Source organism: Microtus pennsylvanicus (assembly GCF_037038515.1).
Source record: "Microtus pennsylvanicus isolate mMicPen1 chromosome Y unlocalized genomic scaffold, mMicPen1.hap1 SUPER_Y_unloc_3, whole genome shotgun sequence".
Taxonomy (NCBI): Eukaryota; Metazoa; Chordata; class Mammalia; order Rodentia; family Cricetidae; genus Microtus; species Microtus pennsylvanicus.
In genome coordinates this window covers 6,337,994-6,361,440 of record NW_027460881.1, presented here as the reverse complement: position 1 = coordinate 6,361,440, position 23,447 = coordinate 6,337,994, and positions in this window count along the sequence as shown.

The window sequence follows — 23,447 nt, the reverse complement described above, 5'->3', positions numbered from 1 at the left end:
TTCCACATGAAGCACTAGTCTTCTGTGAAGGTGGGCTTACTATCTTCACGGTGGCTGAGGAGGTCAGTTCAGCTCTTGGGCTCCACAACTGTTCAACCGAATTTCCAGAAGTTGGAATCTAGAGAGCCAAGATATTTTCTTTTGGTAAATATGTTTAGGAAGCAACTAGGACCTCTGTAGTCAAAGAAAGGTTTCTTTCAAATCTGCTCTGGGTCCAAAATTTATGTCGTTAACAGCTCCTATATTGATAGCTGGGGGACGGTTAATGTCAGGTATTCTCTCCACTCTATCTTTGCTAAAAATGTCCAATTCCTCAGTCCACTTAAATGGCAAAGATCCTCTTTGTCCATATGTGTTTTAAAAGATAATTATTTCTAATAGGTGCTGTTGCACAGATTAATGTTTCTTTCTTTTGGCAGTTTGACTCACAGTACTCACTTCTCTAATGAAGATACAGAATATCTTTATGTAATCAACCTGGATCTGGATCAGGAGACACCATAGAGAGAGCCAGTGGACTGGAGTGCCATGACCTTGGGCAGGTGGTTATAGATCAGCCAACTAACCAGTAGCTTGAGTGGTAAGGAGAGGAGTGGCTGTTCTTTGAATTCTTTGCCATCTGTTCAGATATTTCTTTCTCACTTTAGGTATAGGCATAGCTTCCTCTCTCATTGATATAGTAAGTCAGGAAGTAGGTTTCTCAGTAGAGGTCAACTGCATTTTGCAGCAGGAATATGTCTCTGATACACATATACTGAGCTGTAGACAAGAGTTTGATAATTTTCCTATTAATTTCTTAAGAACATATTCCATTTAGGTATCCAAATCTATTCAGCCCTGCCTTTTTCACCTGCTCCAAAGTTATTCCTAAAAAGAGCCTTGACCTCACATCCTCACCTTCTTATCCTTGCAGGCACTTATGGTGGAGGAAACCACTTTGTGTCTGATTTAAACTGAAGAGTTCTTCCTATGCAGAGATTGGCAGCTATGAAGCCCAAGCACAGAAACAGAGCCAAGAGACAGTGGAACAGGAGTGCTGTGGCCTATCTCATAAAGTCTCCAGCCATGATGAAGATGACTCTCAGTATGAGTTGCATGCCACATCTCCAGAAGAAGAATGGGCCATCGCTCCAGAAGCAAAAACTTAGTAAGCCTTTTGAGGCCGTGGAGAATATTGTTTGCCGCAGAATTTCTCATGGCCGGAAGGAAGCCAATGAACCAGTCACCCATTGGAAAGCCATCATTCTAGATCAACTGCCAACATATCCCTCTCTCTATTTGTTGAAATATGATGGGATTGATTGTGTCTATGGCTTGGAGCTTCATAGTGATGAAAGGATTTTAAACCTGAAGATCCTGCCTAACAATGTGCCATTTCCTCAGGTGACAGACACTCATCTCTCAAACACCATAGTTGGCAGAGCAGTGAAACATACATTCATGGGCACAAATGGCTCTAAGAATGACTGGAACGGGATGGTCCTAGAAGAGGTGCCAATCATGAAGACCTGTTTTTATATAACCTACAAGAAAGATCCGGTCTTGTACATTTACCACCTCCTGGATGACTACCTGGAAGGCAACCTCCACATCATGCCAGGCTCTAAGGAAGAGTGGAGTGGCGTGGTCCCAGATGAGGTGCAGACCATAACAACCTGTTTCTACATTGTCAACGAGAATGATCCGGTCCTGTACCTTTACCACCATCATGATGATTCCATTGAAGGCAACCTCCACATCACGCCTGAATTTCCTCCAGTAGAGGTGACTTTGGAATTAGGCAGGGATTCCTTGCAGGGCAAAAGAGTGCAGTACAACAAAAAAGATGGAAACCAAGAGATAGGTAAAATTATTTGCCAAGTTCCCAACAAACCTTCTGTGTATTTCATCAAGTTTGATAATGACTTCCATATCTATGTCTATGATTTGGTGAACATCTGTTAAAGTGAAATTCTCAAATTTTGAGGGGCTTACTTAATTCTCTCTGTGGGAATGTGTTTTTTCAGAGATACCTCAGGTCTTCTATGAATCCTGGTATCTTTTCCAATGGATTATTCTTTCTCAAAGAATAAAAATTTGTTAACATGTTGTGTTATTTGGTCAATGATGGATTGTGTTTGGTGGATGGGGCATCACAGAAATACATGCCTCAAAACAAAGCAGGATTTATGGTCTTTTCCCCTTGGAGAGTAAAGGACTGGGGATGCGTGGTGTGGTAAAGACAAGATGGCTGTCAAGGAAGCAGTGGAGAGGGGACAAAAAGTTGTATGATCTCGGGGCGGTATGAAGCTTGAGGGAAAACCATGTCAAATGGAAATATGTGACCGATATCAGCATGAGGTATTGGGACTTAAGAGGATAAAGAGTAGATTAATCAGGAAGGGAAACAAATGTATACTCAAAATCAGAGAAAATTAGGTTTCATTGGGTGAATGGTTGGATTCGTACTGGCTGTAAGTCAAAGGATGTTTGATCTCCACTAGAGCATGTTGTATAGTGAAAAGTGTCTCCGCTCAGTTGCTCTTCTCCAGTAAGTTGAACATCAAGCTACCTACTTAGTTTTGCCAGAATTCTGTCTGCCACCTACTTTGTCATGCCTAGATTCGGTATGCCTTGAACTCTCATAGGTCTTATCCATGCCATCCAACCCTTGTCAGTTCATTTAAATAATTGCCCTGCCATATCTGGAAAACAGTGTTCCCTTTCATTGATCATGTTCTGTAGTACTTGGGCTATAAAACTCATGAACACACTCACCCACACACAGGATAAACATGTACATATGATGCCCACTAGTGTGTGACATGCACACATATGATGAATGCACAGAACTCCATAATATCAGTAAAGTAGGGTAATCCATGATGCTAGGTGGAGTCTGGCAAAGACCCCACACACCCATCAAACCGCCAAATACCAGTATGGTACTGATGTCTGACTCCCATCCTGTAAGGAACCTGCCATCCTGTAACTGGGCTATTTTTGGTTCCTTCATCTTCACAAACTTGGTTAAAATGTTAGAGTTGTCAAACTGGGAGTTAGGGTCCAGCATGTAGATCAGCTGTCCCAGGTCAGGTGATTTGGCTACAATTTGGATGAGAAATTGTACCAGGGAATTCTGGTACACCCTCTCCTCTTCTTCTCCCTGTCCTCATCATCACTCTTGTGGGTGGGCCTGGAGCACAAAGAAGGTAAAATGGAATAAGCCTCCTCCTTAGTGGAAAACCTTGTCAATCCTTAATTTGACCTGACTCTCTGAGGGAATGCAGCACATTTTTTCCTACTAGGTCTCCTCATTCATTGGTTCACTCATTTTTCCAATGAATGATTGAATCCATTCATTCTTCCTTGTCTCTCTCTCTTCTTTCTTCCCTTCTTCCATTTCCCCCTTGATTGTAGAAATTTGAGCAGCAGGGCTGCATCCCCATGGGGCCGCCTTGTAAGGTTATGCTCCGAAATAACAACACAAAACTATTCATTTCAACACTGCCTGCCCCATTATTTTCACCCTCTTAACCCATGTCTAATAATGTATGTTGCAGCACGAGGTACGCTTAGAAGGAAAGATTTAGCATGTCTGACCTGGTGGCTGGCTGTATCGCCATCTGCCTCAGAGTGCAGAGCTACCATTTCTGCCCATGGCAGAGGTGCATGGCATCTCTAAGCTCAATTCCTATTGCTCCCAGCATTCTCTTATGTTTATTCCACCCACTTATGTTCTAACCTTGCAGGCCAAACAGTTTCTTTATTTAATTAACCAATGACCTATACTCCATCATTACTCCTATTTCTGTTTAAACAAGAATGGAATCTTTAACTTTAACATAGCAAAATTACATATAACAAAACAGTTATCAAGCAAGAATTACAGTTACAATATTTATATCTATTTTATCTTTTATCATAACAATGGAAAACTATAACTATCTCTCTCTTCTTCAACTCCATCAGAGACTCCAGAATAATACAGTATTACCTAAGCAAACAAAAAGTAAGCCATTTTCAAACTCTAGAAATGACAGAGACATCTCGCTGCCTGGACAGTCACCCAAAGTTCCTCTGTACCCTTGGTGTTTCCATCCTCAGCCTACAGGCCCATAGTTTCCAGCAGACATTTCCATGAAGCAGGAAATTTCAAAGGCAGTCACAATCTGCTTGTCTTGAAGAATGTTTTGCTGACCCTTTCCTGAATCAGGAACACGAAAAGATCATCTCGCCTTTAGGCAAGTTCAGTAGTCCTCTCTCTGAGTGTTTTCTGTGTACAGTTTATGCAACAATCCAGGCAAGAGCAGTTTCTTCCCCAAATGGCTATCAAACTCCATAAGGATCCTCTTTGATGCCCATCTTCTTCCTGAAGTAGATATGTGCTGCCAAGTGTAGAGTGTCTCACTGTCATGAAAAACCCTAAGGTACTAAAACATTAAATAGCCTATTTTGTAGTCTAGAGAGATATGAATAATGCCTATCTAACTGAAATATATATATCTATGTAGCTAGAAAATCTAACTAACATGACTACAAACTTGACTATTATTAATGATTATCCATTAATAACCTATATACATTATATTTTTAAATGAACTACACAATCACAATACCTTAATTGAGATCAAAAATGAATATACATATAACAAAACTGACCTAAAATCTCTATCAGTAAAGCAAAATCTATACTAATGCAAATATTCATATCTATATCACATCCCACTTTAAATGTAAAAGAACATTTATAAGCCATATTTGGGAATGTGGGTGCAGTTTTTTTCTCTCCAAAATGCTTCCTGCTGAATGGTGGTATCGTTATTGATTTATCTCAGTTGGCAGTTGAGCGAAACAATTTTTTAAAGGTGTTCACAGCAACCTTTAAGTAGGGCGTGGTCCATCCTACCATATTAGGATAGAGGCATCCACAGACTATCACCCTCTTTGAAAACAAAATAGAAACTCCTTTCCAAAGCATCATGTCCTTAGATCCAAATTTCAAAGTCAAGGCATTTTCAAAATATCTATGTTGGATTATTTCAGCAGCTTTTATAAAGAAACATCTTTTAGCAGCTATTGCTACTGCCTCAAAATTCAAATGATTCAAAAAGAGCATAATAGCATACAATATCAAAATTCGCTGTGAATTTTCCATCTTTGTGCGCCTCAATTTAACCTCTATTTTGTTTATTTTTCCTTTTTATTTTTTGCCTTTTGAGACAGGTTCTCTGTATCTTTGACCTGGAATAACTCTGTATACCTGTCTGTCCTTGAAGTCTCAGAGATCTGCCTCTCTCTGCCTTTCAGGCATTGGGATTAAAGGTGTATGCTACTACACATTGAACTCACAAAGATCTGTTTGTCTCTGCCTTCAAGGCACTGGGATTAAAGGCGTGTGCTACCTCACCTTGAAGGTACAGAGGTCAATCTCTCTCTGCCTCCCATGTGTTGGGTTTACAGGTGTGTACTACCACACCCAACAACTCTCTTCCTTTTTTTAACTTTAAGAACTTCAAATTTTAGCCTGCACATATTTTTAACACACTGTAAATCATTTCAAATTTTTCTTTGTCTTTGAATCTCTCTTTACTCTATTTCTCTCTCTGTTTTTCTGACCACATGAGTCTTTCATTTACCAAGCAATCTCAGTAGGACTAAAGCCGGGGCTTTGCTGGCCAGATGTAGCCCATTCCTTAGCTTTCTGCCATTCCAACCTTGTGGCTGAGGTACCGAACAGAGCCGCATTCAGTGCCACAAGTCTACAGTGTTTCAAGGTCCTTGCCATCAAAGAGGCTGCAACAGACAACACTCAAGCCCTCTTTCTGTAGCTGGCCCTCCTTCCTCAAACAGTCAGAGTTTGCCCAGGCAGGATGGCCCAGAAACCCGGCATTTTAAAACAACACAGTTTGTTTTCATGCTACTGCTGAAAACATACAAGCATTCAGTTGGCTTTTATCAACACCATTTAACTGTTTTGTGGCAGGACCTCTTAAGGGCTGCAGGGTTTTGCAGCTGAAGCTGAGTCAGCAAGCCTCTTTTAGATGAGAGCCCTTGCTTTCTTCTAGCAAGCAGAGCAGACCGAGTAATCGCTGCTACCAAGAAAACATGCTTTACTCTTTCCCAAGGTTTCTCAGGCTTTCAGTGGATTCAGTTGTTTACAAGGTTGCAAGCCATTCTGTAGTTATTTGAGCAGCGAGGCTGTGTCCCCAGCACCACGGCCGCATGAAGGTTATGCCTGAAATAAATACACAAAAACTGTATTCTTTTAAACACTGCTGGCCTATTAGATTCAGCATTTTAACCCATTTCTAATAATCAGTGTAGTACAACGAGGTGCACTTACCAGGAAAAATTCAGCATGTCTGACATGGTGGCTGGCTGCATCGACATCTGCCTCAGAGAGCAGAGCTATGGCATCTGGCGGGGAGAGGGGAGCATGGCTTCTCTGAGCTCACTACCTCTTCCTCCCGGCATTCTATTTTGTTTACTCCACCTACCTATGTTCTAACCTTTCAGCTGAAGCGGATTCTTTCTTTAATTAATCAATAAACTTCTTCTGTCACTTTATCCTTTCAACAGCTTGCCCATATAAATCTCCCATGTGTCTTCTGTTATAATCTTTCATTTGTAAAGAACTTGCACTCTCAGGGGAGGATTTTTCTGACATCTCTGTGGATGGAGATCATATGAGGAAGATCAGATGAGCAACCATGACAACTCTAATGCTGTAGAGTTAGGTGGACCAGAGATTGATGGCTGACATTCCTGTGCTATGCATCAGATGCCCCTGAAATCTGGCCCTGTTGACAGACAGGCAGACATCAAGTTGGTCACTCATACTTAACTCATTCGGGTTCACAGATACTGTAAATGGAGTTTTAATTCTTCTCCTAAACTAATAAAAAAACCAAGATTAGGAGAAGAGAAGAGCCTGAAGTAAGGCCTCAAAATGGGTCATTTTGCAAAGGAAAGGTTACCTGCCTCCATGTATGCTGTCTCCCTTTCTTAGTCAAATCCATCCTTCCAGTGTCTAGCTAACAGCTAACCATAGGATTGAACCCAACTGCCTTTGATTTCTGAAATAAGTGCTGTCCCCTTAAGGTCTCATAACAGCACAGGAAGGTTTGTAAGATTGTCCCAGCAACAATTTAAAGCAATTCTAGGACACCAAAGATGCAGCAAATTTGGTTAATTGGTAATATCGATCGTTCTGATGGGACAAAATAGTTTAGAATTAAAAAAAAACAGATTGGTGTACTCACGATGGATTTATGTGATATGGCACACACAGGCTTCTGGTTCTGAATACTTCATGCTCGGTGGGTTTTGGAGATTGTCGTGACCCTGAACCTAGCTGGAGGCTTTGGGGCCTTGAAAGGACAAGACTTAATATTTCAGGACATCCTTGTACTTGGTCCCCACTGTTTACTGATTTCCTTAAAGAGAATGAGCAGCCATCTACTCCTGCTGCCATGCCTTCCCCACATGAACAGAGAGAAGACCCTATACACACAGGTCGCTTGTATCACATGTGAAGGCATAAGTCACAAACAAACTCCCACAGCAGTTTAGAATTGTGATTAATAGAATGATTAGTTCTTGAAAGGGGAAAAACTTAGAGATCACAATCCCTTACAAAAGCCCTCTGCAGGATCAGAAAAGGAGCCTAGTAGCCGGAAGGGAAGCTCAAGCAAGAGATCAAGCTGAAGGTAGAAGTTGCTTTTTAAAAGAGAGAGAGACCACAACTCAATGGGCTGGTATCTCAGTGGCTATTCAGGAAACATCACAGAGAAAGGATCTGCTTCATGCCTGAGAGTCACCGATGATTTCCCTTTAAGAAAAAAACCCATCAAAACTCCCAATAACATCATCAGCATTCAACAACATGTCTATGATTTCTTTGCCTTGCCTTTGATTGTGCAGTAAATAATGCTGATAGTTAATCTGTGCAATTAATGCAAATTTCCTTGTAACTGACTAGACTGAATTGACAGGTTATCTTAAACACAGCAGGGAGTCACTCTACGATGGAACTGGTTCATCATCACCTGTGTGACAGTGACATAATTAAGATCTTTCCTTTGTCTATAAATCTCATTATGTTCAACATGATATGTTGTCATAAAGATTTCTTAGGGTTTTGTCCCACTGGTGGTTTCCTTGGTATGCTTACATAATTTTTGCCAGATCCAATCAGTTTTGCCATGCACTCTCAGCTCCACGTCATTGTGTTCCCCTTATGTTCCAGTCCAGGCATTTTAGACCTCTTGTAACTGTTGTAAGAGTATCTCATGTTCCACCTAAATGATTTAGGGTTTTATTTAGGCTGGGTTTTATTTTCCATCACTGAGTTCATTGACTTTCCTTGGGCGTAATTCCTGGGACACTGAGCCTAACTCCTGGGGGATTCCTCCAGTTATTTCTCCTTTCTTAGATAGTTTACACTCTCACTATTACTGTGAGAGTGTTTCTGTAGCAAATATTCTTCTCAAGATGAGAAGAAACTTCAATATTACAATCCATTTGTTATTGTGATTTAAATACACACACACAAACACACACAAGTTAATGCACATACACTGATGATATCTCAATTTATGGGGCCATTCTGGGGATGTCAAGATCGATATCTCTCGAATGGTTCTCAGAAGGCCATAGGGTGACCCTCTCTAGGTACTTAAGCAGGGAGGAGAAGTTGACTGCACTGTGACATGTCCCTAGGAACTATGTGTGCCTTGTCCCATAGTCAGACTGATGACTGACTATCTTGAAAACCACCATGGAACTTTTGTTTGGCAAATGATGGAGATCAAGTCAGGGTCAAAATCAGAAAACTAGATGGAGCTTCCAAGCTCCAGTGGAAGAGCAGATGGATGGAGAAAAAGAGCAAGGATGTCAGGAATATAAGGGCTTGGTCCACACTATGAGACACTGTGCCTGAACTAAGGGGATTTCAACTAATCCAGTGACCTGGGAATGAAAGAACATGGGATCAAACTGGAAGCTCTGAATGTGGCTGACAATTGGGGCAGACGGAGAAGCCAAAGATAATGGCACTTGCAATTGTCTGCATATCATACACTGGCTTTTTGTGATCATATTTTTTGTGGATGCATACCTTGCTAAATCTGGATGGATGAAGGGTGGGCTTGGACTTCCCACAGCTCAAAGTACCCTGCCCTCTATTTGGACTGGTGTTTGAGTGGAGAGGTTTATTTGCGGAGCAAGAAGAATGTGGGAGGAGGAAGAGAAGTGGAAAGTTTGATAATTATTATTATGAAGTAATGGAAAAATCAATAGAAAATAACCAATGAGGACATTGGAGCTAGGAAAAAAAAAACATTCATGTGAGTTGTTGACTCAGACCAAAAATTATTTTACAGAAAAAACACCTAAAGGGGTTGAGTTACTTGGAAAATATGACTCAAGTAATTGGGAAGAAGATTGGGGTTTTTATTTTGGGTCTTCATGGGGCTGTATGAGCAGCATTTGAGGACCTGTATGCTGCATATTTCTGGGGGTTAGTAGGGAAGAAACCTGGCTAGGAGGAGTTTTATGACATAAGTAGAGCCTTGATGATGTCACAAAGCTTTGGTTGGGGGTGGCAACTCTGTTCCACATGAAGCACTAGTCTTCTGTGAAGGTGGGCTTACTATCTTACTGAGGAGGTCAGTTCAGCTCTTGGGCTCCACAACTGTTCAACCGAATTTCCAGAAGTTGGAATCTAGAGAGCCAAGATATTTTTTTTTTTTGGTAAATATGTTTAGGAAGCAAGTAGGACCTCTGTAGTCAAAGAAAGGTTTCTTTCAAATCTGCTCTGGGTCCAAAATTTATGTCGTTAAGAGCTCCTATATTTGATAGCTGGGTGACGGTTAATGTCAGGTATTCTCCCCACTCTATCTTTGCTAAAAATGTCCAATTCCTCAGTCCACTTAAATGGCAAAGATCCTATTTGTCCATATGTGTTTTAAAAGATAATTATTTCTAAGAGGAGCTGTGGCACAGATTAATGTTTCTTTTGGCAGTTTGACTCACAGTACTCACTTCTCTAATGAAGATACAGAATATCATTATGTAATCAACCTGGATCTGGATCAGGAGACACAATAGAGAGAGCCAGTGGACTGGAGTGCCATGACCTTGGGCAGGTGGTTATAGATCAGCCAACTAACCAGTAGCTTGAGTGGTAAGGAGAGGAGTGGCTGCTCTTTGAATTCTTTGCCATCTGTTCAGATATTTCTTTCTCACTTTAGGTATAGGCATAGCTTCCTCTCTCATTGATATAGTAAGTCAGGAAGTAGGTTTCTCAGTAGAGGTCAATTGCATTTTGCAGCAGGAATATGTCTCTGATACACATATACTGAGCTGTAGACAAGAGTTTGATAATTTTCCTATTAATTTCTTAAGAACATATTCCATTTAGGTATCCAAATCTATTCAGCCCTGCCTTTTTCACCTGCTCCAAAGTTATTCCTTAAAAAGAGCCTTGACCTCACATCCTCACCTTCTTATCCTTGCAGGCACTTATCGTGGACGAAACCACTTTGTGTCTGATTTAAACTGAAGAGTTCTTCCTATGCAGAGATTGGCAGCTATGAAGCCCAAGCACAGAAACAGAGCCAAGAGACAGTGGAACAGGAGTGCTGTGGCCTATCTCAGAAAGTCTCCCACCATGATGAAGATGCCTCTTAGTATGAGTTGCATGCCACATCTCCAGAAGAAGAATGGGCCATCGCTCCAGAAGCCAAAACTTAGTAAGCCTTTTGAGGCCCTGGAGAATATTGTTGGCCGCAGAATTTCTCATGGCTGGAAGGAAGCCAATGAACCAGTCACCCATTGGAAAGCCATCATTCTAGATCAACTGCCAACATATCCCTCTCTCTATTTGTTGAAATATGATGGGATTGATTGTGTCTATGGCTTGGAGCTTCATAGTGATGAAAGGATTTTAAACCTGAAGATCCTGCCTAATAATGTGCCATTTCCTCAGGTGACAGACACTCATCTCTCAAACACCATAGTTGGCAGAGCAGTGAAACATACATTCATGGGCACAAATGGCTCTAAGAATGACTGGAACGGGATGGTCCTAGAAGAGGTGCCAATCATGAAGACCTGGTTTTATATTACCTACAAGAAAGATCCGGTCTTGTACATTTACCACCTCCTGGATGACTACCTGGAAGGCAACCTCCACATCATGCCAGGCTCTAAGGAAGAGTGGAGTGGCGTGGTCCCAGATGAGGTGCAGACCATAACGACCTGTTTCTACATTGTCAACGAGAATGATCCGGTCCTGTACCTTTACCACCATCATGATGATACCATTGAAGGCAACCTCCACCTCACGCCTGAATGTCCTCCAGGAGAGGTGACTTTGGAATTAGGCAGGGATTCCTTGGAGGGCAAAAGAGTGCAGTACAACAAAAAAGATGGAACCCAAGAGATAGGTAAAATTATTTGCTAAGTTCCCAACAAACCTTCTGTGTATTTCATCAAGTTTGATAATGACTTCCATATCTATGTCTATGATTTGGTGAAGATCTGTTAAAGTGAAATTCTCAAATTTTGAGGGGCAGACTTAATTCTCTCTTTGGGAATGTGTTTTTTCAGAGATACCTCAGGTCTTCTATGAATCCTGGTATCTTTTCCAGTGGATTATTCTTTCTCAAAGAATAAAAATTTGTTAACATGTTGTGTTATTTGGTCAATGATGGATTGTGTTTGGTGGATGGGGCATCACAGAAATACATGCCTCAAAACAAAGCAGGATTTATGGTCTTTTCCCCTTGGAGAGTAAAGGACTGGGGATGCGTGGTGTGGTAAAGGACAAGATGGCTGTCAAGGAAGCAGTGGAGAGGGGACAAAAAGTTGTATGATCTCGGGGCGGTATGAAGCTTGAGGGAAAACCATGTCAAATGGAAAGATGTGACCGCTATCAGCGTGAGGTATTGGGACTTAAGAGGATAAAGAGTAGATTAATCAGGAAGGGACACAAATGTCTACTCAAAATCAGAGAAAATTGGGTTTCATTTGATGAATGGTTTAATTCATACTGGCTGTAAGTCAAAGGATGTTTGATCTCCACTAGAGCATGTTGCTTAGTGAAAAGTGTCTCCGCTCAGTTGCTCTTCTCCAGCAAGTTGGACATCAAGCTACCTACTTACTTTTGCCAGAATTCTGTCTGCCACCTACTTTGTCATGCCTTGATTCGGTATGCCTTGAACTCTCATAGGTCTTATCCATGCCATCCAACCCTTGTCAGTTCATTTAAATAATTGCCCTGCCATATCTGGAAAACAGTGTTCCCTTTCATTGATCATGTTCTGTAGTACTTGGGCTATAAAACTCATGAACACACTCACCCACACACAGGATAAACATGTACATATGATGCCCACTAGTGTGTGACATGCACACATATGATGAATGCACCAAACTCCATAATATCAGTAAAGTAGGGAATCCATGATGCTAGGTGGAGTCTGGCAAAGACCCCACACACCCATCAAACCGCCAAATACCAGTATGGTACTGATGTCTGACTCCCATCCTGTAAGGAACCTGCCATCCTGTAACTGGGCTATTTTTGGTTCCTTCATCTTCACAAACTTGGTTAAAATGTTAGAGTTGTCAAACTGGGAGTTAGGGTCCAGCATGTAGATCAGCTGTCCCAGGTCAGGTGATTTGGCTACAATTTGGGTGAGAAATTGTACCAGGGAATTCTGGTACACCCTCTCCTCTTCTTCTCCCTGTCCTCATCATCACTCTTGTGGGTGGGCCTGGAGCACAAAGAAGGTAAAATGGAATAAGCCTCCTCCTTAGTGGAAAACCTTGTCAATCCTTAATTTGATCTGACTCTCTGAGGGAATGCAGCACATTTTTTCCTACTAGGACTCTTCATTCATTGGTTCACTCATTTTTCCAAGGAATGATTGAATTCATTCATTCTTCCCTGTATCTCTCTCTTCTTTCTTCCCTTCTTCCATTTCCCCCTTGATTGTAGAAATTTGAGCAGCAGGGCTGCATCCCCATGGGGCCGCCTTGTAAGGTTATGCTCCGAAATAACAAAACAAAACTATTCATTTCAACACTGCCTGCCCCATTATTTTCAGCCTCTTAACCCATGTCTAATAATGTATGTTGCAGCACGAGGTGCGCTTAGAAGGAAAGATTTAGCATGTCTGACCTGGTGGCTGGCTGTATCGCCATCTGCCTCAGAGTGCAGAGCTACCATTTCTGCCCATGGGAGAAGTGCATGGTATCTCTAAGCTCAATTCCTATTCCTCCCAGCATTCTCTTATGTTTATTCCACCCACCTATGTTCTAACCTTGCAGGCCAAACAGTTTCTTTATTTAATTAACCAATGACCTATACTCCATCATTACTCCTATTTCTGTTTAAACAAGAACGGAATCTTTAATTTTAACATAGCAAAATTACATATAACAAAACAGTTATCAAGCAAGAATTACAGTTACAATATTTATATCTATTTTATCTTTTATCATAACAATAGAAAACTATAACTATCAACTCATCAGAGACTCCAGAATAATAGTGTTACCTAAGCAAACAAAAAGTAAGCCATTTTCAAACTCTAGAAATTACAGAGACATCTCGCTGCCTGGACAGTCACCCAAAGTTCCTCTGTACCGTTGGTGTTTCCATCCTCAGCCTACAGGCCCATAGTTTCCAGCAGACATTTCCATGAAGCAGGAAATTTCAAAGGCAGTCACTATCTGCTTGTCTGGAAGAATGTTTTGCTGACCCTTTCCTGAATCAGGAACACGAAAAGATCATCTCACCTTTAGGCAAGTTCAGTAGTCCTCTCTCTGAGTGTTTTCTGTGTACAGTTTATGCAACAATCCAGGCAAGAGCAGTTTCTTCCCCAAATGGCTATCAAACTCCATAAGGATCCTCTTTGATGCCCATCTTCTTCCTGAAGTAGACATGTGCAGCCAAGAGTAGAGTGTCTCACTGTCATGAAAAACCCTAAGGTACTAAAACATTAAATACCCTATTTTGTAGTCTAGAGAGATATGAATAATGCCTATCTGACTGAAATATATATATCTATGTAGCTAGAAAGTCTAACTAACATGACTATAAACTAGACTATTATTAATGATTATCCATTAATAACCTATATACATTATATTTTTAAATGAACTACACAATCACAATACCTTAATTGAGATCAAAAATGAATATACATATAACAAAATTGACCTAAAATCTCTATCAGTAAAGCAAAATCTATACTATGCAAATATTCATATCTATATCACATCCCACTTTAAATGTAAAAGAACGTTTATAAGCCATATTTGGGAATGTGGGTGCAGTTTTTTTCTCTCCAAAATGCTTCCTGCGGAATGGGGGCATCATTATTGATTTATCTCATTTGGCAGTTGAGCGAAGCAAATTTTTAAAGGTGTTCACAGCAACCTTTAAGTAGGGCGTGGTCCATCCTGCCATATTAGGATAGAGGCATCCACAGACTATCACCCTCTTTGAAAACAAAATAGAAACACCTTTCCAAAGCATCATGTCCTTAGATCCAAATTTCAAATCAAGGCATTTTCAAAATATCTATGTTGGATTATTTCAGCAGCTTTTATAAAGAAACACCTTTTAGCAGCCATTGCTACTGCCTCAAAATTCAAATGATTCAAAAAGAGCATAATAGCATACAATATCAAAATTCGCTGTGAATTTTCCATCTTTGTGCGCTTCAATTTAACCTCTATTTTGTTTATTTTTCCTTTGTATTTTTTGCCTTTTGAGACAGGTTCTCTGTTTCTGTGACCTGGAATAACTCTGTATACCTGTCTGTCCTTGAAGTCTCAGAGATCTGCCTCTCTCTGCCTTTCAGGCATTGGGATTAAAGGTGTATGCTACTACACATTGAACTCACAAAGATCTGTTTGTCTCTGCCTTCAAGGCACTGGGATTAAAGGTGTGTGCTACCTCACCTTGAAGGTACAGAGGTCAATCTCCCTCTGCCTCCCATGTGTTGGGTTTACAGGTGTGTACTACCACACCCAACAACTCTCTTCCTTTTTTTAACTTTAAGAACTTCAAATTTTAGCCTGCACATATTTTTAACACACTGTAAATCATTTCAAATTTTTCTTTGTCTTTGAATCTCTCTTTACTCTATTTCTCTCTCTGTTTTTCTGACCACATGAGTCTTTCATTTACCAAGCAATCTCAGTAGGACTAAAGCCGGGGCTTTGCTTTCCAGATGTAGACCATTCCTTAGCTTTCTGCCATCCCAACCTTGTGGCTGAGGTACCGAACCGAGCCGATTCAGTGCCACAAGTCTACAGTGTTTCAAGGTCCTTGCCATCAAAGAGGCTGCAACAGACAACACTCAAGCCCTCTTTCTGTAGCTGGCCCTCCTTCCTCAAACAGTCAGAGTTTGCCCAGGCAGGATGGCCCAGAAACCCGGCATTTTAAAACAACACAGTTTTTTTTCCTGCTACTGCTGAAAACATAAAAGCATTCAGTTGGCTTTTATCAACACCATTTAACTGTTTTGTGGCAGGACCTCTTAAGGGCTGCAGGGTTTTGCAGCTGAAGCTGAGTCAGCAAGCCTCTTTTAGATGAGAGCCCTTGCTTTCTTCTAGCAAGCAGAGCAGACCGAGAAATCACTGCTACCAAGAAAACATGCTTTACTCTTTCCCAAGATTTCTCAGGCTTTCAGTGGATTCAGTTGTTTACAAGGTTGCAAGCCATTCTGTAGTTATTTGAGCAGCGAGGCTTTTTCCCCAGCACCACGGCTGAATGAAGGTTATGCCTGAAATAAATACACAAAAACTGTATTCTTTTAAACACTGCTGGCCCATTAGATTCAGCATTTTAACCCATTTCTAATAATCAGTGTAGTATAACGAGGTGCACTTACCAGGAAAAATTCAGCATGTCTGACATGGTGGCTGGCTGCATCGACATCTGCCTCAGAGAGCAGAGCTATGGCATCTGCCGGGGAGAGGGGAGCATGGCTTCTCTGAGTTCACTACCTCTTCCTCCTGGCATTCTATTTTGTTTACTCCACCTACCTATGTTCTAACCTATCAGCTGAAGCGGATTCTTTCTTTAATTAATCAATAAACTTCTTCCGTCACTTTATCCTTTCAACAGCTTGCCCATATAAATCTCCCATGTGTCTTCTGTTGTATAATCTTTCATTTGTAAAGAACTTGCACTCTCAGGGGAGGATTTTTCTGACATCTCTGTGGATGGAGATCATATGAGGAAGATCAGATGAGCAACCATGACAACTCTAATGCTGTAGAGTTAGGTGGACCAGAGATTGATGGCTGACATTCCTGTGCTATGCATCAGATGCCCCTGAACTCTGGCCCTGTTGACAGACAGGCAGACATCCAGTTGGTCACACATACTTAACTCATTCAGGTTCACAGATACTGTAAATGGAGTTTTAATTCTTCTCCTAAACTAATAAAAAAAAACAAATAAGAGAAGAGAAGAGCCTGAAGTAAGGCCTCAAAATGGGTCATTTTGCAAAGGAAAGGTTACCTGCCTCCATGTATGCTGTCTCCCTTTCTTAGTCAAATCCATCCTTCCAGTGTCTAGCTAACAGCTAACCATAGGATTGAACCCAACTGCCTTTGATTTCTGAAATAAGTGCTGTCCCCTTAAGGTCTCATAACAGCACAGGAAGGTTTGTAAGACTGTCCCAGCAACAATTTAAAGCAATTCTAGGACACCAAAGATGCAGCAAATTTGGTTAATTGGTAATATAGATCGTTCTGATGGGACAAAATAATTTAGAATAAAAAAAAAAACAGATTGGTGTACTCACGATGAATACGTGATATGGCACACACAGGCTTCTGGTTCTGAATACTTCATGCTCGGTGGGTTTTAGAGATTGTCGTGACCCTGAAACTAGCTGGAGGCTTTGGGGCCTTGAAAGGACAAGACTTAATATTTCAGGACATCCTTGTACTTGGTCCCCACTGTTTACTGATTTCCTTACAGAGAATGAGCAGCCATCTACTCCTGCTGCCATGCCTTCCCCACATGAACAGAGAGAAGACCCTATACACACAGGTCGCTTGTATCACATGTGAAGGCATAAGTCACAAACAAACTCCCACAGCAGTTTAGAATTGTGATTAATAGAATGATTAGTTCTTGAAAGGGGAAAAACTTAGAGATCACAATCCCTTACAAAAGCCCTCTGCAGGATCAGAAAAGGAGCCTAGTAACCGGAAGGGAAGCTCAAGCAAGAGATCAAGCTGAAGGTAGAAGTTGCTTTTTAAAAGAGAGAGAGACCACAACTCAATGGGCTGGTATCTCAGTGGCTATTCAGGAAACATCACAGAGAAAGGATCTGCTTCATGCATGAGAGTCACCGATGATTTCCCTTTAAGAAAAAAACCCATCAAAACTCCCAATAACATCATCAGCATTCAACAACATGTCTATGATTTCTTTGCCTTGCCTTTGATTGTGCAGTAAATAATGCTGATAGTTAATCTGTGCAATTAATGCAAATTTCCTTGTAACTGACTAGACAGAATTGACAGGTTATCTTAAACACAGCAGGGAGTCACTCTACGATGGAACTGGTTCATCATCACCTGTGTGACAGTGACATAATTAAGATCTTTCCTTTGTCTATAAATCTCATTATGTTCAACATGATATGTTGTCATACAGATTTCTTAGGGTTTTGTCCCACTGGTGGTTTCCTTGGTATGCTTACATAATTTTTGCCAGATCCAATCAGTTTTGCCATGCACTCTCAGCTCCACGTCATTGTGTTCCCCTTATGTTCCAGTCCAGGCATTTTAGACCTCTTGTAACTGTTGTAAGAGTATCTCATGTTCCACCTAAATGATTTAGGGTTTTATTTAGGCTGGGTTTTATCTTCCATCACTGAGTTCATTGACTTTCCTTGGGCGTAATTCCTGGGACACTGAGCCTAACTCCTGGGGGATTCCTCCAGTTATTTCTCCTTTCTTAGATAGTTTACACTCTCACTATTACTGTGAGAGTGTTTCTGTAGCAAATATTCTTCTCAAGATGAGAAGAAACTTCAATATTACAATCCATTTGTTATTGTGCTTTAAATACACACACAAACACACAAGTTAATGCACATACACTGATGATATCTCAATTTATGGGGCCATTCTGGGGATGTCAAGATCGATATCTCTGAGTGGTTCTCAGAAGGCCATAGGGTGACCCTCTCTAGTTACTTAAGCAGGGAGGAGAAGTGGACCGCACTGTGACATGTCCCTAGGAACTATGTGTGCCTTGTCCCATAGTCAGACTGATGACTGACTATCTTGAAAACCACCATGGAACTTTTGTTTGGCAAATGATGGAGACCAAGTCAGGGTCAAAATCAGAAAACTAGATGGAGCTTCCAAGCTCCAGTGGAAGAGCAGATGGATGGAGAAAAAGAGCAAGGATGTCAGGAATATAAGGGCTTGGTCCACACTATGAGACACTGTGCCTGAACTAAGGGTATTTCAACTAATCCAGTGACCTGGGAATGAAAGAACATGGGATCAAACTGTAAGCTCTGAATGTGGCTGACAATTGGGGCAGACGGAGAAGCCAAAGATAATGGCACTTGCAATTGTCTGCATATCATACACTGGCTTTTTGTGATCATATTTTTTGTGGATGCATACCTTGCTAAATCTGGATGGATGAAGGGTGGGCTTGGACTTCCCACTGCTCAAAGTACCCTGCCCTCTATTTGGACTGGTGTTTGAGTGGAGAGGTGTATTTGCGGAGCAAGAAGAATGTGGGAGGAGGAAGAGAAGTGGAAAGTTTGATAATTATTATTATGAAGTAATGGAAAAATCAATAGAAAATAACCAATGAGGACATTGGAGCTAGGAAAAAAAAAATCATGTGAGTTGTTGATTCAGACCTAAAATTATTTTACAGAAAAAAAAACACATAGAGGGTTGAGTTACTTGGAAAATATGACTCAAGTAATTGGGAAGAAGATTGGGGTTTTTATTTTGGGTCTTCATGGGGCTGTATGAGCAGCATTTTAGGACCTGTATGGTGCATATTTCTGGGGGTAAGTAGGGAAGAATCCTGGCTAGGAGGAGTTTTATGACATAAGTAGAGCCTTGATGATGTCACAAAGCTTTGGGTTGGGGGTGGCAACTCTGTTCCCCATGAAGCACTAGTCCTCTGTGAAGGTGGGCTTACTATCTTCACGGTGGCTGAAGAGGTCAGTTCAGCTCTTGGGCTCCACAACTGTTCAACCGAATTTCCAGAAGTTGGAATCTAGAGAGCCAAGATATTTTCTTTTGGTAAATATGTTTAGGAAGCAACTAGGACCTCTGTAGTCAAAGAAAGGATTCTTTCAAATCTGCTCTGGGTCCAAAATTTATGTCGTTAACAGCTCCTATATTTGATACGTGGGGGTCGGTTAATGTCAGGTATTCACCCCACTCTATCTTTGCTAAAAATGTCCAATTCCTCAGTCCACTTAAATGGCAAACATCCTCTTTGTCCATATGTGTTTTAAAAGATAATTATTTCTAATAGGTGCTGATGCACAGATTAATGTTTCTTTCTTTTGGCAGTTTGACTCACAGTACTCACTTCTCTAATGAAGATACAGAATATCATTATGTAATCAACCTGGATCTAGATCAGCAGACACAATAGAGAGAGCCAGTGGACTGGAGTGCCATGACCTTGGGCAGGTGGTTATAGATCAGCCAACTAACCAGTAGCTTGAGTGATAAGGAGAGAAGTGGCTGTTCTTTGAATTCTTTGCCATCTGTTCAGATATTTCTTTCTCACTTTAGGTATAGGCATAGCTTCCTCTCTCATTGATATAGTAAGTCAGGAAGTAGGTTTCTCAGTAGAGGTCAATTGCATTTTGTAGCAGGAATATGTCTCTGATACACATATACTGAGCTGTAGACAAGAGTTTGATAATTTTCCTATTAATTTCTTAAGAACATATTACATTTAGGTATCCAAATCTATTCAGCCCTGCCTTTTTCACCTGCTCCAAAGTTATTCCTAAAAAGAGCCTTGACTTCACATCCTCACCTTCTTATCCTCGCAGGCACTTATGGTGGAGGAAACCACTTTGTGTCTGATTTAAACTGAAGAGTTCTTCCTATGCAGAGATTGGCAGCTATGAAGCCCAAGCACAGAAACAGAGCCAAGAGACAGTGGAATAGGAGTGCTATGGCCTATCTCAGAAAGTCTCCCGCCATGATGAAGATGCCTCTTAGTATGAGTTGCATACCACATCTCCAGAAGAAGAATGGGCCATCGCTCCAGAAGCAAAAACTTAGTAAGCCTTTTGAGGCCCTGGAGAATATTGTTGGCCGCAGAATTTCTCATGGCTGGAAGGAAGCCAATGAACCAGTCACCCATTGGAAAGCCATCATTCTAGATCAACTGCCAACATATCCCTCTCTCTATTTGTTGAATATGATGGGATTGATTGTGTCTATGGCTTGGAGCTTCATAGTGATGAAAAGATTTTACCCTGAAGATCCTGCCTAATAATGTGCCATTTCCTCAGTTGACAGACACTCATCTCTCAAACACCATAGTTGGCAGAGCAGTGAAACATACATTCATGGGCACAAATGGCTCTAAGAATGACTGGAACGGGATGGTCCTAGAAGAGGTGCCAATCATGAAGACCTGGTTTTATATTACTACAAGAAAGATCCAGTCTTGTACATTTACCACCTCCTGGATGACTACCTGGAAGGCAACCTCCACATCATGCCAGGCTCTAAGGAAGAGTGGAGTGGCGTGGTCCCAGATGAGGTCCAGACCATAACGACCTGTTTCTACATTGTCAACGAGAATGATCCGGTCCTGTACCTTTACCACCATCATGATGATTCCATTGAAGGCAACCTCCACATCACGCCTGAATGTCCTCCAGTAGAGGTGACTTTGGAATTAGTCAGGGATTCCTTGCAGGGCAAAAGAGTGCAGTACAACAAAAAAGATGGAACCCAAGAGATAGGTAAAATTATTTGCCAAGTTCCCAACAAACCTTCTGTGTATTTCATCAAGTTTGATAATGGCTTCCATATCTATGTCTATGATTTGGTGAAGATCTGTTAAAGTGTAATTCTCAAATTTTGAGGGGCAGACTTAATTCTCTCTTTGGGAATGTGTTTTTTTCAGAAATACCTCAGGTCTTCTATGAATCCTGGTATCTTTTCCAATGGATTATTCTTTCTCAAAGAAGAAAAATTTGTTAACATGTTGTGTTATTTGGTCAATGATGGATTCTGTTTGGTGGATGGGGCATCACAGAAATACATGCCTCAAAACAAAGCAGGATTTATGGTCTTTTCCCCTTGGAGAGTAAAGGACTGGGGATGCGTGGTGTGGTAAAGGACAAGATGGCTGTCAAGGAAGCAGTGGAGAGGGGACAAAAAGTTGTATGATCTCGGGGCGGTATGAAGCTTGAGGGAAAACCATGTCAAATGGAAAGATGTGACCGATATCAGCGTGAGGTATTGGGACTTAAGAGGATAAAGAGTAGATTAATCAGGAAGGGACACAAATGTATACTCAAAATCAGAGAAAATTAGGTTTCATTTGATGAATGGTTTAATTCGTACTGGCTGTAAGTCAAAGGATGTTTGATCTCCACTAGAGCATGTTGCTTAGTGAAAAGTGTCTCCGCTCAGTTGCTCTTCTCCAGTAAGTTGGACATCAAGCTACCTACTTAGTTTTGCCAGAATTCTGTCTGCCACCTACTTTGTCATGCCTGGATTCGGTATGCCTTGAACTCTCATAGGTCTTATCCATGCCATCCAACCCTTGTCAGTTCATTTAAATAATTGCTCTGCCATATCTGGAAAACAGTGTTCCCTTTCATTGATCATGTTCTGTAGTACTTGGGCTATAAAACTCATGAACACACTCACCCACACACAGGATAAATATGTACATATGATGCCCACTAGTGTGTGACATGCATACATAGAATGAATGCACCGAACTCCATAATATCAGTAAAGTAGGGAATCCATGATGCTAGGTGGAGTCTGGCAAAGAACCCACACACCCATCAAACTGCCAAATACCAGTATGGTACTGATGTCTGACTCCCATCCTGTAAGGAACCTGCCATCCTGTAACTGGGCTATTTTTGGTTCCTTCATCTTCACAAACTTGGTTAAAATGTTAGAGTTGTCAAACTGGGAGTTAGGGTCCATCATGTAGATTTGCTGTCCCAGGTCAGGTGATTTGGCTACAATTTGGGTGAGAAATTGTACCAGGGAATTCTGGTACACCCACTCCTCTTCTTCTCCCTGTCCTCATCATCACTCTTGTGGGTGGGCCTGGAGCACAAAGAAGGTAAAATGGAATGAGCCTCCTCCTTAGTGGAAAACCTTGTCAATCCTTAATTTGACCTGACTCTCTGAGGGAATGCAGCACATTTTTTCCTACTAGGTCTCCTCATTCATTGGTTCACTCATTTTTCCAATGAATGATTAAATTCATCCATTCTTCCTTGTCTCTCTCTCTTCTTTCTTCCCTTCTTCCATTTCCCCTTGATTGTAGAAATTTGAGCAGCAGGGCTGCATCCCCATGGGGCCGCCTTGTAAGGTTATGCTCCGAAATAACAACACAAAACTATTCATTTCAACACTGCCTGCCCCATTATTTTCAGCCTCTTAACCCATGTCTAATAATGTATGTTGCAGCACGAGGTGCGCTTAGAAGGAAAGATTTAGCATGTCTGACCTGGTGGCTGGCTGTATCGCCATCTGCCTCAGAGTGCAGAGCTACCATTTCTGCCCATGGGAGAGGTGCATGGCATCTCTAAGCTCCATTCCTATTCCTCCCAGCATTTTCTTATGTTTATTCCACCCACCTATGTTCTAACCTTTCAGGCCAAACAGTTTCTTTATTTAATTAACCAATGACCTATACTCCATCATTACTCCTTTTTCTGTTTAAACAAGAACGGAATCTTTAACTTTAACATAGCAAAATTACATATAACAAAACAGTTATCAAGCAAGAATTACAGTTACAATATTTATATCTATTTTATCTTTTATCATAACAATGTAAAACTATAACTATCTATCTCTTCTTCAATTCCATCAGAGACTCCAGAATAATACAGTATTACTTAAGCAAACAAAAAGTAAGCCATTTTCAAACTCTAGAAATGACAGGGACATCTCGCTGCCTGAACAGTCACCCAAAGTTCCTCTGTACCGTTGGTGTTTCCATCCTCAGCCTACAGGCCCATAGTTTCCAGCAGACATTTCCATGAAGCAGGAAATTTCAAAGGCAGTCACTATCTGCTTGTCTGGAAGAATGTTTTGCTGACCCTTTCCTGAATCAGGAACACGAAAAGATCATCTCACCTTTAGGCAAGTTCAGTAGTCCTCTCTCTGAGTGTTTTCTGTGTACAGTTTATGCATCTATCCAGGCAAGA